This window comes from Panthera pardus, unplaced genomic scaffold (assembly GCF_024362965.1).
Source record: "Panthera pardus isolate Hobbes unplaced genomic scaffold, ASM2436296v1 HiC_scaffold_18, whole genome shotgun sequence".
NCBI lineage: Eukaryota > Metazoa > Chordata > Mammalia > Carnivora > Felidae > Panthera > Panthera pardus.
In genome coordinates, this window is record NW_026526743.1 from 3,868,563 (window position 1) to 3,885,316 (window position 16,754).

The 16,754-nt window shown below is 37.4% G+C and overlaps 1 protein-coding gene and 1 pseudogene across 6 annotated transcripts in view; one reads left to right on the plus strand and one right to left on the minus strand.

The window, feature by feature from the left end:
- Positions 1-16,754, minus strand: part of LOC109253076 (orphan sodium- and chloride-dependent neurotransmitter transporter NTT5-like) — a 52,897-nt gene that overhangs the window by 18,751 nt on the left and 17,392 nt on the right. The window contains exon 1 of one of the 6 annotated variants that reach the window (XM_019425716.2): positions 15,718-16,226. The exons of 2 other annotated variants lie outside the window; for them this stretch is intronic. The gene's annotated coding sequence lies outside the window, so the exon portion shown is untranslated. Of the gene's footprint in view, positions 1-14,850; positions 15,645-15,717; positions 16,227-16,754 lie in introns of those variants that run through there. 3 more of the 6 variants (XM_019425715.2, XM_019425717.2, XM_019425712.2) reach the window with 3 other exon arrangements.
- Positions 7,111-7,425, plus strand: LOC109253077 (U6 snRNA-associated Sm-like protein LSm3; annotated as a pseudogene).

The following is a 16,754-nucleotide window of genomic DNA, read 5'->3' on the forward strand; positions in this document are numbered from 1 at the left end:
ATTCTATATCCATCAAAAAAAAATACTTCAGGAATGAAGTGAGGTAAAAACATTCTCAGTTGGGGGGACCTGGGTGGCTCAGTTGGTTGAGCATCTGACTCGGTTTTGGTTCAGGTCATGATCCCAGGGTCATGGGATCAAGCCCTGCCTGCATCAAGCTCCATGCTGAGGATGGAACCTGCTTAAGATTCTCCCTCTCCCCCTCTGCCCCTCTCCACCACTCATGCTCTCTCTCTCAAAGTAAAGAAGAAAATAAAAACTCAGATAAAGGAAAACTAAGAGAATCCCCCACTAGCAGACCTGCTATAACAGAAAGGCTAAAGAATGTTCTCTGGATTTTAGTGAAATCGTATCAGGGGAGAATTAGGAACTCCAGAATGTCTCCTTCAGAGAGGAACAAGAGAGACAGTAAACAGTGGGGTAAAAAAAATGGACTCTTTTACTCCTTTTAAAGACTTTTAGAAAATGTTTGCAATTGAGAGGCACCTGGGTAGCTCAGTTGGTTGAGCACCCAACTTCGACTCAGGTCATGATCTCACAGTTAGTGAGTTCAAGCCCTGTGTCGGGCTCTGTGTTGACAGCTCAGAGCCTGGAGCCTGCTTCAGATTCTGTGTCTCCCTCTCTCTCTGCCCCTCTCCCATTCATGTGTGCATGTGAGCTCTCTCTCAAAAATAAACATTAAATAATAAAAATAAAATGTTTGCAGTTGAAAGCAAAAAAATATATAATTGGTAGGGGAGGCTTTCAATGTATATAAGCATCATACATATGATAGCTATAAAATAAAGGGAAAGGGTCCCATGAGGTTATAAGGCTTCCACATTTATGTGAAGTGATATTAGCTCAGGTAGTCTCTGTGAAATTGGAGGTGCATAATATAATCAATCCTTAGAACAACCACTAAAAAACTTAATTCAAAGATCTATAACTAAAAAGCCAAATATAAATTCAAATGGAATACTAAAAAATATTTAAATAAGTCAAAAGAAGCAAGAAAGACAAAACAGAGGGAAAAAACAGAGAGGACAAATAGAAAACAAATAATAAAATGGTAGCCCTAGATTTGACCATAGCAATAATATATTAATATACATGACATATTAAATGTAAATGACCTAAATAGATCAATTAAAAAATAATGATTATTAGCTGGGGTGGGAGGGGTAGATCCAACTATATGCTGTCCACAACACACACACACACACTCACACACACACACACACACACACACACACCTTAAATATAATAATATAAATAGATTAAAAGTTAAAAAAAAAGGTTTTGGAGGGAATGATGAAAATGTTCTGAAATAACATTGTTATTATAACAAATGCACAATGCTCTGAATATGCTAAAAATCATAGAGCTGTACACTTTAAACGGGTGAATTTTATGACATGTAAATTATATCTCAATAAAGCTGTTTACTGAGACATAAATAAATGTAAATTTATTTATGCAATGTCAAAAGAAATCTAGAGTGGCTGTCTTCATACTATACAAAGCAGATTTCAGAAATTAAAAAAGAAAATTCACCAGAGTCAATTCACCAAGGAGACAAAACAATCCTGAATGTATATATACGTAAAATATTGCTCCAAATACATGAAGCAAAAAATAATAGAGATGATAGGAGAAATAGAGAACCTATTATTACACTTTGAAACTTCATCACTCCTGTCTAATTCACAGAACAAGCAGATGGAAAATCAACAAGAAGAGAGAAGACCTAAATAACATTACCACCCAACATAATCTAAGTTGCATCTCTAGAATACTCCAACAGCAGAAAACACATTTTCAAATGAATAAAGCAATCTGCCAAGAGACATCATATCCTGGCCCACAAAACAAGCCATAACAATTAAAAAAAAATAAAATCACACACAGTATGTTCTCTGGCCACAACAGAATTAAACGAGGAATAAAAAACAAAGACACCTTGAGGGGGTGTCAGTTGGTTGAGTGTCTGACTCTTAATGTCTGCTCAGGTCATGATCTCACGGTTCATGAGATCAAGTTCCACCTCCAGCTCTGTACTGACAGCGTGCAGCCTGCTTGGGATTCTCTCTCTCTCTCTCTCTCTCTCTCTCTGTCTGTCTCTCTGCCCCTTCCCTTCTCATGTTCTCTCTCTCTCAAAAATAAATAAACATTTAAAAAATAAAAAAACAAAAAACAGGGCGCTTGGATGGCTCAGTCAGTTTAGCGTCTAACTTTGGCTCAGGTCATGATCTCGAAGTTCATGAGTTCCAGCCCAGTGTCAGGCTCTCTGCTATCAGCACAGAGCCCCGCTTCAGATCCTCTGTCCCCCTCTCTCACTGCCCCTCCCCCGCTTGCACACTTTCTCTCTCAAAAATTAAAAAAAAAAAAACATTAAAATACCCACACACACACACACACACACACACACACAACAAAAAAGCAAAGATACCTCAAGACCCCCACATGTTTGAAAGTTAAACAACACTCTTAAAAATAACCTATGTGTCAAAGAGGAATTATTAAGGGAAACTGGCAAACATTATGCACTAAACAAAAATAAAAATATAACATGTTAAATTTCTGTGTTGTAATTAAAACAGTGTTTGAAAGGAAATTTATATCACTAAATGCTTATACTGAAAAAGAAAAAAAAGGAGAAATTAAGACATTCTCAGATAAACAAAAACTGAAGGAATTCATTACCACTAGAACTGCCTACAAGAAATTTCATGGGAGATTTGCAGGGCGAAATGAAAGATACTAACTATATGTTAACTTGAGCCATATGAAAAAATAAAGATCTCAAAAAATGTAAATGATAGGTGATTATAAAAGCTATTATTATTATAACAACAGTTTGTAACTCTACTTTTTATTTTCTACATGAAAGAGATGATTTCAAGAAGCCAATACATTTAAAAAAATTTTTAATGTTTATTTATTGTTTTGAGAGAGACCAACAGAGTACAAGCAGGAGAGGGACAGAGAAAGAGGTAGAAGAGAGAATCTCAAGCAGACTTCGTGCTGTCAGTGCAGAGCCCAACATGGGGCTCAAACTCATGAACCGTGTGAGATCAGACCTGACCTGAAATCAAGAGCAGACCCTTAACTTACTGAGCCACCCAGGAGCCCCAAGAAACCAAAAGATTTTTAAAAATTGCAATGGACAGATATTCTAAGCAGAAAACCAACAAGGAAGCAATGGCTTTGAATGACATACTGGACCAGATGGACTTAACAGATATATTCAGAACATTTCACCCTAAAACAGCACAAATACATTCTTTTTTCTTCTAATGTTTATTTTCTTTTTGGGAGAGCAAGAGACAGAGTGCAAGCTGCGAGCTGGGGAGGGGCAGAGAGAGGGAGACAAAGGATCTGAAGCAGGCTCCAGACTCTGAGCTGTCAGCACAGAGCTTGATGCGGGGCTTGAACCCATGAGTCCTGAGATCATGACCTGAACTGAAGTCGGACGCTCAGCCGACTGAGCCACCCAGGTGCCCTACTGTGTGCACATATTCTCCAGAACAGATCACATACTTGGTCACAAATCAGCCCTCAACAGGTACAAAAAGATAAAGATCATACCATGCACATTTTCAGATTATAACACTATGAAACTTGAAGTCAAACGAGAAAAAAGTTGGAAAGTCATGTCATGGCAAAGCCATGTCAAATACATGGGGGTTAAAAAACACCCCACTAAAGAATGAATGGGTTAACCAGGAGATAAAGAAGAAATAAAAAAATACATGGAAGCCAATGACATAACAGTCCAAACTCTTTGGGATGCAGCAAAGGCAGTCCTAAGAGGAAAGTATATTGCAATTCAGGCCTATCTCAAGAAGCAAGAAAGGTCCCAAATAAACAGCCTAACCTTACACCTAAAGGAGCTAGAAAAGGAACAGCAAATAAAGCCTAAAACCAGCAGAAAAAGGGAAATAATAAAGATGAGTGGAGAAATAAACGATATAGAAACAAACAAAAAACCAGTAGAACAGATCAACAAAACTAAGAGCTGGTTCATTTTTAAAAATGTAAATTAATCTACGGGTGCCTGGGTTGCTCAGTTGGTTAAACATCCGACTCTTGATTTTGGCTTAGGACATGATCTGAAGGTTTGTGGGATCAAGCCCCACATCAGGCTCTGTGCTGACAGCACAGGGCCTGCTTGGGATTTTCTCTCTCCTCTCTCTCTGTACCTCCCCTACTCTATCTCCCTCAAAATAAATAAATATTTTTTAAAATATTAGTCTAAAATCTCGTATTATTGCAATTTATGTTTGTAACTCCACATTTGGTTTTCTATATAAATTAAGATACTAGTGCATTGAAATGAATTATTAGTTTGTGTTTTGGGGCACACAATATATAAAGATGTATTCTGTGACATCATCAACCAAAAAGAGTGGTGATGGAGCTATAAACAGGCAGTTTTTGTATGTTATTGAAGTTAAGCTGGTAGGAATTCAAATTAGAATGTTATAACTTCAGGATGTTATATGTAAATACCATGGTATCCATAAAGAAAATAGCTATAAAACATACAGAAAATGAAATGAGAAAGGAATTTTAACATTTCACTACAAAAAATAATAATAATAATTAAACACCAAAGAAGACAGGAAGAAGGAAATAAACATGAGGGCAAGGGGAGCTCTAAGGTACATAGAAAACAAATAGCAAAATGATAGCATTAAATCTCCCCTTATCAGTAATTACTTTAAATGTAAATGGGTTAAATTATCTAATCAAAAGGCATATTTTCAGAATGCATAAAAACACATCCAATTATATTATGTCTACAAGAAACACATTTTAGATCCAAAGACACAAATAGATTGAAAGAATGGAAAAAGATATGCCATAAAATATAGCAGCCAAAAGAGAGCAGGGGTGGCTATACTAATATCAGAAAAAACAGACTTTAAATGGAAAAATTTTACAAGAGACAAAGGAAGACATTATATATTAATAAAAGGTTCAATACAGCAGGAATATGTAACAATTATAAGTATTTGCACACCTAATTACAGACCATAAATATAGATAGAACTAAAAGAAGAAATAGTTCTACAGTAACAACTGGAGACTTCCATACCCCACTCTCAATAATGGACAGGATTACCATCTGGAAACAGAGATCTTAACACAATAAACCAACTAGATCTAACAGACACAAACAGAATACAACCTACAACAGCACATATATTCTTCTCAAGAGCACGTGGAACATTTTCCAGTGTAGATCATATGTTAGGCCAAAAATTAAGTTTCAACAGATTTTAAGAGACAGTTATATAAAGTGTCTTTTCTGACTACAAAGGGATGAAGTTAGAAATCAATAACAAAAGTAAAACTGGAAAATACACAAAATTGTGGAAATTAAAAAACATACTCTTAAACAATGAGTGGATCAAAGAAGAAATCACAAGGAAAACTATAAAATACTTAGAGGTGAATAAAAATGAAAGCACAACATACCAAAAGTTATGGCATACAATGAAAGCAGTATGAAGGAGGATATTTATAGTTGTAAATGCCCACATTAACAAACAAGAAAGATCTCAAATCAACAACCTAACTTTACAACTTAAAGAACTACAAAAGAAGAACAAATTAAACCCAAAGCTTGCAGAAAGAAGGAAATACTAAAGATCAGACCAGAGATAAATGAAATAGAGAATAGAAAAGTAGAGAAAATCAATGAAACTGAAGGTTGGTTCTTTGAAAAGATCAACAAAATTGACAAACCTTTAGCTAGATGGATTAAGGAAAACAAGTGAGAAGATTCAAATTAATAAAATCAGAAATTAAAGTGGGGACACAACTTATTCTATGGAAATCCTATTTATGGAAATAAAAAGGATTATGAGAGTATCATGAACAATTACATACGTATTCACAAAGAAATAGAAAATCTGACTAGATGTAACTAGTAAGAAGACTGAATCACTAATAAAAAATCTTTCAAGGAGCGCTTGGGTGGCTCAGTTGGTTGAGCATGTTGAGCATCCGACTCTTGATTTCAGCTCAGGTCATGATCCCAGAGTTGTGGGATCAAGCCCCAAATAGGGATTCATGTTGAGTGTGGAGCTTTTCTCTCTCTCTCTCTCTCTCTCTCTCTCTCTCTCTCTCTCTGCTCCTCTCCCCCGTTCACACATACTCTCCCCCTGTCTCTCTAAAAAAAACAAAACAAAAAAAAGTCTTTCAAAAAAAAATCTTACAACAAGCCCTGGACCGGATGGTTTCACTGATGAAATATATCAAACATTTATTTTTTAATTTTTTAATTTAATTTATTTTTTTAGAGAGAGAGAGTGAGAGCATGAGCAGGAGAGAGAGAGAGAGAGAGAGAGAGAGAGAGAGAGAATCTTAAGCAGGTCCCACACCCAGTGTGGAGCCCAACACTCGATTTCATGACTCTGAGATCATGACCTGAGCCAAAATCAAGAGTGCAATGTTTAACTGACTGAGTCACCCAGGCACCCCAATAAACCAAACATTTAAAGAAAAACTAGTATTTATCCTTCTCAAAGTTTTCCCAAAAACTGAAGAGAAGGAAATAATTTCTAACTCTTTTTATGAGGTCAACATTATCATGATACCAAACCCAAACAAAAATGTTACAAGAAAAGAAAACTACAGACCAATATCCCTGATTAATATAGACACAAAAGCCTTCAATAAAATATGAGCAAACTGAATTCAGCAGCATATTGAAAGGATAATACACCATGACAAGGAGAGATTTATTCCTGGAACACAATGATGATTCAACACTAACAGAATGAAAGCTAAAAATCATGATCATCTCAATAGATGCATAAAAAGAATTTAACAAAAATTCAACATTATTTCATAAAATATTCAACAAACTAGTAACAGAAGGAAACTACCTCAACATAATAAAAGTCATATATGAAAAACCTGCAGTAAACATTACTGGTGAAAGACTGAACGCTTTCCTACTAAGATCAGGAACATGGCAAGGATGCTCACTTTCACCATTCTATTCTACTCATTCTTTTTACCATTCTACTCACCACAGTACTGGAAGTTCTGGCCAGAGCACTTAGGCAAGAAGAAGTAAAAGGCATCCAGGGGAAAGGGTTCAGGGTTTGAAACATGGCAGACGATGTGGACCATCAACAAACTACCAGCACTTGTAGAAGAGCCCTGGATCTCACCAGGCTTGGCCTTGATGAGTGAATTTATATGAAAATGAGAAACAACAGAGAGTTTCAAGGAAGACTACATGTTTATGATCAGGATGTAAATACAATGTTGAGAGATGTGGAAGAAACTGGGATTACCAGAGAAATTGATGAGGAAACATACAAAGATATGTGTGTGTGTATGTATATACACAAAATGGAATATTCTGATGCTCTTTGTCCCAGGAGATGTTGTACTAGTTGCCCTCCATTAAGAATTGGCTGAAACAGGGGTGCCTGGGTGGCTCAATAGGTTAAGCGGCTGACTTCGGTTCAGGTGGTGATCTCACAGTTTGTGGGTTCAAGCCCCGCATCGGGGTTTGGGCTGACAGCTCAGAGCCTGGAGCCTGCTTCAGATTGTGTCTCCCTCTCTCTCTGCCCCTCCCCACTCTCACTCTGTCTCTCAAAAATAAATAATAAACATAAAGTTTTTTTTAAAAGAATTGGCTGAAACAAAGAATTTATCACGTATGGAATATGGAAGACTTTGTACGATTGTCTCTTTAAATGTAGAAGACATTCAAAAGAGAAACCTGTGTAAATTTTGATATTAAGAAATGACCAAGGATCCTTCCACTCCTGAAATGAGTTGATTTGCAGATAACTCAAAAATTCTTACACTAAAGTGCATTCAATTTTTTTCCAACCCTTTCAATACATGTGATCACCCAAAAATAAATAAATAAATAATTTAAAAAGCCATCCAAATTGTAAGGGAAGTAGTAACGTTATCTCTGTTCATAGATGGTATGATATTTTATGTTCAAAATCTAATGATTTTATTAAAAAAAGTTTAATAAATGAACTCAGCAAAGTAGCAGGATACAAAGTCAACACTCAAAAATCAGTTGCATTTCTGTATACAGACAGCTAATAATCTGAAAAGGAAATTATAAAAACAATTCTATTTACTATAGCATCAAAAAGAATAAAATATTTAGAAATTAACACAATAGGAAGTGAAACACTTATACAATGAAAACTATAAAATATTGCTGAATGAAATTAAAGAAGACATAAATAAAGAGAAACATCTCATATTCATGAACTGGAAGACAATGTTTTTAGGATGTTAATACTATCCAAAGTAATCTACAGATTTAATGCAGTCCCTATCAAAATCCCAGTGACTTTTTAAAAATAGAAATTTTAATTTCCATCCTAAAATTCCTATGGAATCTCAAGGGATCTTGAACAGCCAAACAATCTTAAAAAGGAAGAACAAAGAGGCATCTGCATGATCTTGCGGTTTGTGAGTTCGAGTCCTACATCAAGCTCTGTGCTGACAGCTCAGAGCCTGGAGTCTGCTTTGGATCCTGTGTCTCCCTCTCTCTCTGCCCCTCCCCTGCTCATGCTTTGTCTCTCTCTCTCATAAATAAAAATAAAAATAATTTAATTTCTAAAAAAAGAAGAAAAAAGATGAAGGACTCATACTTTCTGATTTCAAAACTTAGTATACAAAGCTACAGTAATCAAAACACTGTGGTACTGGCATAAAGACAGACATATAAACCAATAAAATAGAATGAAGAGCTCTTTGCATACACGGTCAAATGATTTTTGACAATGGCACCAAGACCATCTGATAGGAAAAGAATAGTCTTTCCATCAAATGGTGCTGGGAAAACTGGATATCTGCGTGCAAAATAATGAAGTTGGACCCTTATCTAACACCACATATGAAAATTAATTCAAAAAGGATCAAAGACCTAAATATAAGACCTCAAGCTGTAAAACTATTAGAAAAAAACATAGAGAAAAATCTTCATGACATTGGATTTGGCAATGATTTCTTGGATATGACACCAAAGGCACAGGCAACAAAAAAACATATAAATAAGTCAGATATCATGAAAAAATGTTCCAATTCATTTATCAAAAGATAATGCCAACAGAGTCAAAATGAAACCCATAGAATAAAAGAAAATATTTGTGAAATCATATATCTGATGTGGGATTCATATCCAGAATATATAGAGAATTCTACAATCTGATTCAAAAATGGGCAAAGGACTATGATGAGACACTATCTCATGCTCGTTAATATGTCTAGTATACAAAAAAGAAAAGAAAAAAAGGAAAAAAAAAGAAAAGAGCAAGTATTGGTGGGGATGTGGAGAAATTGGAACCCCTATGCTCTGTTGGTGGCTGAAAAATGGTACAGCTGCTGTGCAGAAAACAGTACGGCAATTCCTCAGAAAATTAAAAACACGGTTACTATATGATTTAGCATTTATACTTCTGGTTATATACTCAAAATAACTGAAAGCAGGGTCTCAAAGATATTTTTGTACACCCATGTTCACAGCAGCATTATTCACAATAGCTACAATATGTAAGCCATCCAAGTGTCCATTGAGGGATAAATGGATAAGCAAAATGCAGTATATCAATGTAATGGGATATTATACAGCCTTAAAAAGTTAGGAAATTCTGACATATGCTACAACCTTGAGGTTCATATGGATGAACCTTGAGGATTATACTAAGTGAAATAAGCCCGTCACAAAAAGACAAAGACTGCATGATTCTACTTATATAATGTACTTAGAATAATCAAAATCATGGAGACAAACACTAGTAGAATGGTAATTGCTAGGGACTGTGGAGGGTGGAATAATAGGGATTTATTGTGTAATGTACACAGTTTCAGTTTTACAGGATGAAGGAAATATGGAGGCAGATGGTAGTGATGGTTGTAAAAACTATTAATGTATTTAATACCACTTTAAACTGGTTAAGATGGTTTAAGTTTTACATGTATTTTACCACAATAAGAAAATTGGAAAAAATGGAATACAAAATGGTATAGCCATAAAGAGTCACAGTTTCTTAAAAAAGTTAAACATATGCTTTCCATATAACCCAGCAGTACCACTCCTAGGTATTTTCCCAAGAAGTTTTGTTCACAAAAACCTGTATGCCAATGTTTATAGCTACTTTATTCACGATCGCCCAAACTGGAAAAACCCACATGTCTTTCAATTACTGAATAAAAGATAAACGGTACATTCATGGAATGCAATATTAGCAGTAAAAAAAGAACAGGGAATATTGATACAATGAACAACATCCATGAATTTCATACATATTATGCAAAATGAAAGAAACCAGACTCAAAAGGCTACATACAGCATGACTGCATTTAAATGACATTCTGGGACACCAGTCTGGCTCAGTCAGTAGGGCTATGACTCTTGATCTCAAGGTTGTGAGTTCGAGCCTTGTGTTGGGTGTAGAGATTACTTTAAAAAATAATAAAATAATAATATTAAAAAATTAGTTTCTCCAAGAAATCTGTGGGATTAATTCCCCGTCTCCATTTGACAGATAAGAAAGCTAAGACGAAGGAGAGAAAGTGACTTGCTAAAGGTCATGGAACTACCTAAGGGTTTGATGTAATAAACAAACACACACAGATTTCTTTGTCTCTAAATGCTATATTCTTCTTACCAGGCCAAGAAGCTGCTCAAGACAGAGACTGCAACAACACTCTACCAGTCACTGGGTCTGGGATTAGTCTTGCTGCCCTGGACACCTATACCAGTGATGGGACATGTGGACATTTCCGTATTAGAGGTCTACAAACCCTACCACCCAGAGTCCTAAAACATGTTTTGCCTCAATTTGCCTGCCTAGGCTCTAGGTCCACCTGCCCTGCTCCCTAGGTGGGAACACAGGTGGATTTGTAGGTTTGGGGATGCGAAAATTGATAGAGACAATGATGAGTTCAATTTGGGAAACAATGAGTGTGAGGGCTTGTGGGCACCAACTTCTAGCTGAGAAACATCAAGAGCATCAGACCACATGACAAGAAAATATGTAAATGTAAGATCTGAGAAGCTAAGTAAAAACCCTATAATCCTGAATTTGAATTGAAAAAATAAGTATGAATTTATGATGTATTTAACCTTAGAAGGCTACTTCCTAGCTCTATCTATTGAAAAGACCTAGAAACAATGAGCAATGCGGTAGCAATGAACACCCCTAGCACAAAATTGTGATCTCTAAATACCACTTCCCATCAAAAGGAACTAAGTATCCTTAGAAAAACAGCAGATTTCAGAGCTGGGTATGAAATGTACAAAGTAATCCTAGACCAGAAGGTCATACCAGAAATCAAAGAAATTATTATATACTTCTGTGGTCTTGTCAAAAGGACGCAGGAGTCAAACTGAAGATGCTTCCATGTGCCAAAAATGAGATGATCTGAGCATCAATAAGAATAGTTGCAAGGGCGCCTGGGTGGCTCAGTCGGTTAAGTTGCCGACTTCAGCTCAGGTCATGATCTCATGGTTCACGGATTTGAGCCCCACGTTGGGTTCTGTACTGACAGCTCAGAGCCTGGAGCCTGCTTTGGATTCTGTGTCTCCCTCTTTCTCTCTGCCCCTCCCCTGCTCATGCTCTGTCTCTCTCTCTCTCTCTCAAAAATAAATTTAAAAAAAATTTAAAAATTAAAAAAGAATAGGGGCGCCTGGGTGGCTCAGTCGGTTGAGTGTCCAACTTTGGCTCAGGTCATGATCTCACAGTCTGTGAGTTTGAGCCCCACGTCGGGCTCTGTGCTGACAGCTCAGACCCTGGAGCCTGCTTCGGATTCTGTGTCTCCCTCTTTCTCTGTCCCTCCCCCACTCATGCTTGCTCTCTCTCTCTCTCTGTCAAAAATAAATAAACATTAAAAAAACATTTAAAAATTAAAAAAGAATAGCTGCAATGGATGGAAACACATCAAATATATGTAAATCTATGAGTCCGGAGAGATGCTAAAAAGAACAAACTCAATGACCATTTTTGCAGAGTATTAGGCAATAAATTCATTTTTTAAGCTGGCAAATGAGAGGAAAGAATCAAAGTTTATTCTGCTTTCCTTATACAAACTGTATACCAGGGCAACAAATGTTTGATAAAGGGAAGTTTCTCTTTCTAGAAGTATTCCAGCTAAAAAAAAAAAAAAAAAAGGAATGATAAAGCTGGAATACCACCATTTCATAATCTCTAATGAATATGTGTATCTAGACAATGACTATTCATGGCTGCTCACATGACAAAAAGAGGGAACATCTAGAGAGTTTTTGCCTTCTGACAGAAGCATATGAAACCATTCATGAAGTATTCTTGACAGAATACTGACCCTAAAAGGAATCAACCTCTTGCCCTAACTACCAATTCATAAGAAAGCCAGGGAACAGAGAACATATTAAATGACACCACAGGGAGGGAAGCAGCAAATTCCAGATGGTTAGAAACTACAGGACAAATAACCCAGTTTCATCACTAAATATATTGCAGAGGGGGGAAAAGAGGGCAGGAGATCTATAGATTAAAAGATTCTTTTTTTATGAATATAATTTATTGTCAAATTGGCTTACATACAACACCCAATGCTCATTCCAACAAGTGTCCTCCTCAATGCCCGTAACCATTTTCCCCTCTCCCCCACACTCCCAAACACCCTCAGTTTTTTCTCTGTATTTAAGAGTCTCTTTGGCATAAAATCAGATCAACCACTGGAATATATACATAACCAACAAAATAGATAAAGTTTAAAAGGTTCAGATTTGTTTTAAGTGATAAAAAGCTAAATAGAAATAAAAAGTAGATAGTAATATACAAGAAGGTATATTACTTAACAGTATAGACTTAACAGTCACTAGTCACATGTAGCTCACAAGCACTTGAAATGTAGCTGGTGTGACTAAGAAAGTGACTTTTTAACTAATTTAAATATAATTTTAAAACTTCTACTTGATTCAGTTACTAGAGAACTTTTTAAGTATGTTTAGAACAACCTGGATATGTCAATCTACTTTTTCACAAGTGGATTTTAGGAAATTTAAATACAGATCAAATATTTTCTGGTAAAAATTTAGTGTTCAAATTGAGATGTGCTTATTAGTTTTAAATACACACTGGATTTTGAAGACTTAGTAGAATATAAAATGTCTCAATTTTTATATTGGTCACATGTTCAAATGATGTTTTGGCAATCTTGGGTTAAATAAAACTATTTTATTAAAATTAAAAAAAAAAAGAGTCTCTTCTGGTTTGCCTCCCTCTCTCAAAAGATTCTTTAAAAAAAAAAAAGTTTATTTAGGGGCACCTGGGTGGCTCAGTCGGTTGAGTGTCCGACTTCGGCTCAGGTCATGATCTCAGTTCGTGAGTTTGAGCCCCGCATCAGGCTCTGTGCTGACAGCTCAGAGCCTGGAGCCTGCTTCAGATTCTGTGTCTCCCTCTCTCTCTGCTCCTCCCCTGTTCACACGCTGTCTCTCTCTCAAAAATAAACAAAGATTAAAAAAAATTTTTTTTAAGTTTATTTATTGAGCAGGGAGGGGCAGAGAGAGAGTGGGAGAGAATCCCAAACAAGCTCTGTACTGTCAGCGTGCCACCTGACATGGGGCTCAGTCCCACGAACTGTGAGATCATGACCTGAGCCAAAATCAAGAGTCTGATTCTTAACCAACTGAGCCACCAAGTACCCCAAAAGATTCTTAATGGATACAGCAACAAATTACAACATACGAATTTTACTTGGATGATGATTCAAACAATCTAAAAAAGTTCTGAGACAGTCTCTCAAATAGTGAAACAGAGTTGGGACACGATCGAGCAATTCCACTCCTAAGTATCTGCCAAGAGAAAGAAAAACATATGTTCCCCCCCCAAAATTGTACATGAATATTCATCACAGCATTATTCATAATAGCCCCAAAGTGGAAATAAGCTCAAATGTCCATCAACTGGATAAATAAAATGTAGTATATCAATACAATGGAATATTCGGCGATAAAAAGAAATAAAATACTGGTAATATGCTATACAGGGATGAAACTTGAATATTATGCTCTGTGAAAGCCAGTCACAAAGGACTACATGTATTGTATGATCTCATTTATATGAAATGTCCAGAGTAAGCAACTCTGTTGAAACAAAAGTAGATTAGTGGTTGTCTGAGGTTGAGGTTGGAGGCTGAAGCATTTGGGGTGACAGCAAAAGGGAGGGGGGTTTCTTTTGGGGGTAATGAAATGTACTAAAATAGACTGTGGTGATGGGTACACAACCCTGCCATACTTTACAAGCCACTGAATTGTACATTTTAAATGTGTGAATTGTATGGTAGGTGAATTACATCTCAACAAAGCTGTTAAGGGGCATCTGGCTGGCTCAGTCAGTAGAGTATGTGACTCTTCATCTCCTGGTCATAAGCTGAGCCCCACCTTGGATGTAGAAATTACGTTTAAAAAAAAAAAGGTTAAAAAGAAAGCTGTTAAAAAGGATAAAGCTACCAGAAAAAAAATACATATATATATATATATATATATATGAATATAATATATATGTATATTATATAAATATATAAATATATAATATTTATATATATTTATTGTTTATCATATATTATATATAATATATACATACAGATATGTATGGACATACCTACAGATGAAATGATAAATTTGGGATCTGCTTCAAAATAATGGGGAGGCTTTCAGTGGGAGGAGGTAAGTTGAAACCAGACTGGTCGTCAGTTGGTCACGAGATGGGTGATGAGTACAAAGGAATTCATGAAGTTATTCTTTTACATATGTTTGAACATTTCCGAAATAGAAGGGCCAGAAGCCACAGCAAGAATCTGTATCAGGCTACCCTGACTCACCGTGTAAACCCCTCTTTCTTCTGGGTCTCCTGATGAAAATTAAGGATGACAATAGCTGTGTCTCATACCATTCTCATATAAGGTACCATACCAAGGGACGGGGCTCCATTTTTGTCTAATGAGGCCGGAGATTCCCCAGAGCAGTGCTAAAGAAACTGCTCATCACACGCAAGGGTGCTACGAAACTCGACTTTCGACAGTAGGATCCCCAGAGCTATCTAGTAGAGAGGAGTCTATGATAGAAATTGGTCTATCTCTAATCAGGAGCCCCTACAGCAGTGTGAGATATTCGCATTGCAAACCACCTTGCAGTTAGGTACCAAAGGACATTCAACAAGTAGCTGGAGAATATAAAAATTGAGAGTGGGAGGAGACACCCCAAGATCCTCATTCCACTCCTATCCGTTTATCCGGTAGGCCCCTGCTTTTCAATCCCCTCCCCCACGCAGGTTCCATTCCCAAAGCTGAGAACTGGATGGGGAGGCAGAAGGGAGCATGAACACCTGCGTTCCCAAAAGGAAGGGGGTTTAAAACTCAAGACTATTTGATCATGAGAAGACGACTGCCTCCGCTGATTTTCACCTTACCCAACTCAATAGCACCAAGCTTCCAGCCGACAGATCGTTTGGATGGGGGAGGGGGGGGGGTGGCGAAGGAAAGTGAGGGGCGGGGCTACAAGGTACAGGAGCCAACGGGTGATGACCCCGACCTTCCAAGCTTGACCAGCGAGAAACACTGGAGGTCCAGAGACTTCCGGGACCACACCTCTTCCTATTTACCCGGCCCACCCCTCGAGTCCCACCCGCCAATGGTTAGGATGTCTGCTTTTTCTTCCTCAATCACGGAAAGTTAGGTAGAGGCAACTACCCTGTGGTAGCTGAGCAATCCGAAATACTGAGATCTCTGAGTACTTAAGGGAAACCCATTCCCTGGATCTTCGGGAATCCCAACCACCTCTACCCACAGCTCCCAATCCCAGTCGCTGACTGACCCCTATCTCCTTTTGGTAAGTACGTCAGCTCAGTTGTGGACTCACCCCTCCGGAAGTTCTGAGAGACCCACTCGTCATCACCCACTAGGCAAATTCATTTGACTTAGCCCTGTAGTAAAACCTGCCAGGTCTCCTACCACGCAGATATGGGGCCCTAGTGGGCTCAGCAATAGGTAGTTCCCTAAACCACTTGTGTTGATTCACAGTCTTGGAGCCTCTTTTTAAAAATAATTTTTAGGGGTGCATGGGTGGCTCAGTCGGTTAAGTGTCCAGCTCTTGGTTTCCGCTCAGGTCATGATCTGGTAGCTCATGAGTTCAAGTCCTGCATCAGGCTCTGTGCTGACAGTGCAGAGAGTGCTTGAGATCTTCTCTATCCCTCTCTCTCTCTCTCAAAATAATAAACTTAAAAAAATAAAAATAAAATTTTTAGACTCATATATGATTACCATGTCCCATTGGCAAGTGATTAATATCCTTTCCATCTTAGCTGAAACCCCATTTCCCACGTTTCCCTTGGCTAAAGGCCAATCCCTAGACAAAGCAAGTCTAGTAATCTAGATCTGAATTTGCCATGACAAGGATAGGGCAGGAACTCTAGGCTGGACATTTGGCTCTCAAAAGAATGGAAGACTTTTGGGGAAAAGACATTTATAGAAAAAAAAAATCGCTGACACCCAGGACTTAGTCCTGGTGGACTGATTTATTGACCAACAACATTACTCCTCCAGCTTCCTTCCAGGAGCTGCACAGATCAGTCAAGAAGCAGATTTGGTAGACATGACAAATAGTGAATATCATGGGCGTGTGTATATACTGAGGAAGGGGATGGGGAAAACACAGTGACAGTGGTAACCAGGAAGGATGGGGTCTGAGAGGGGGATGCAAAGCCAGGCCCCATGTGTCCACCAAATTA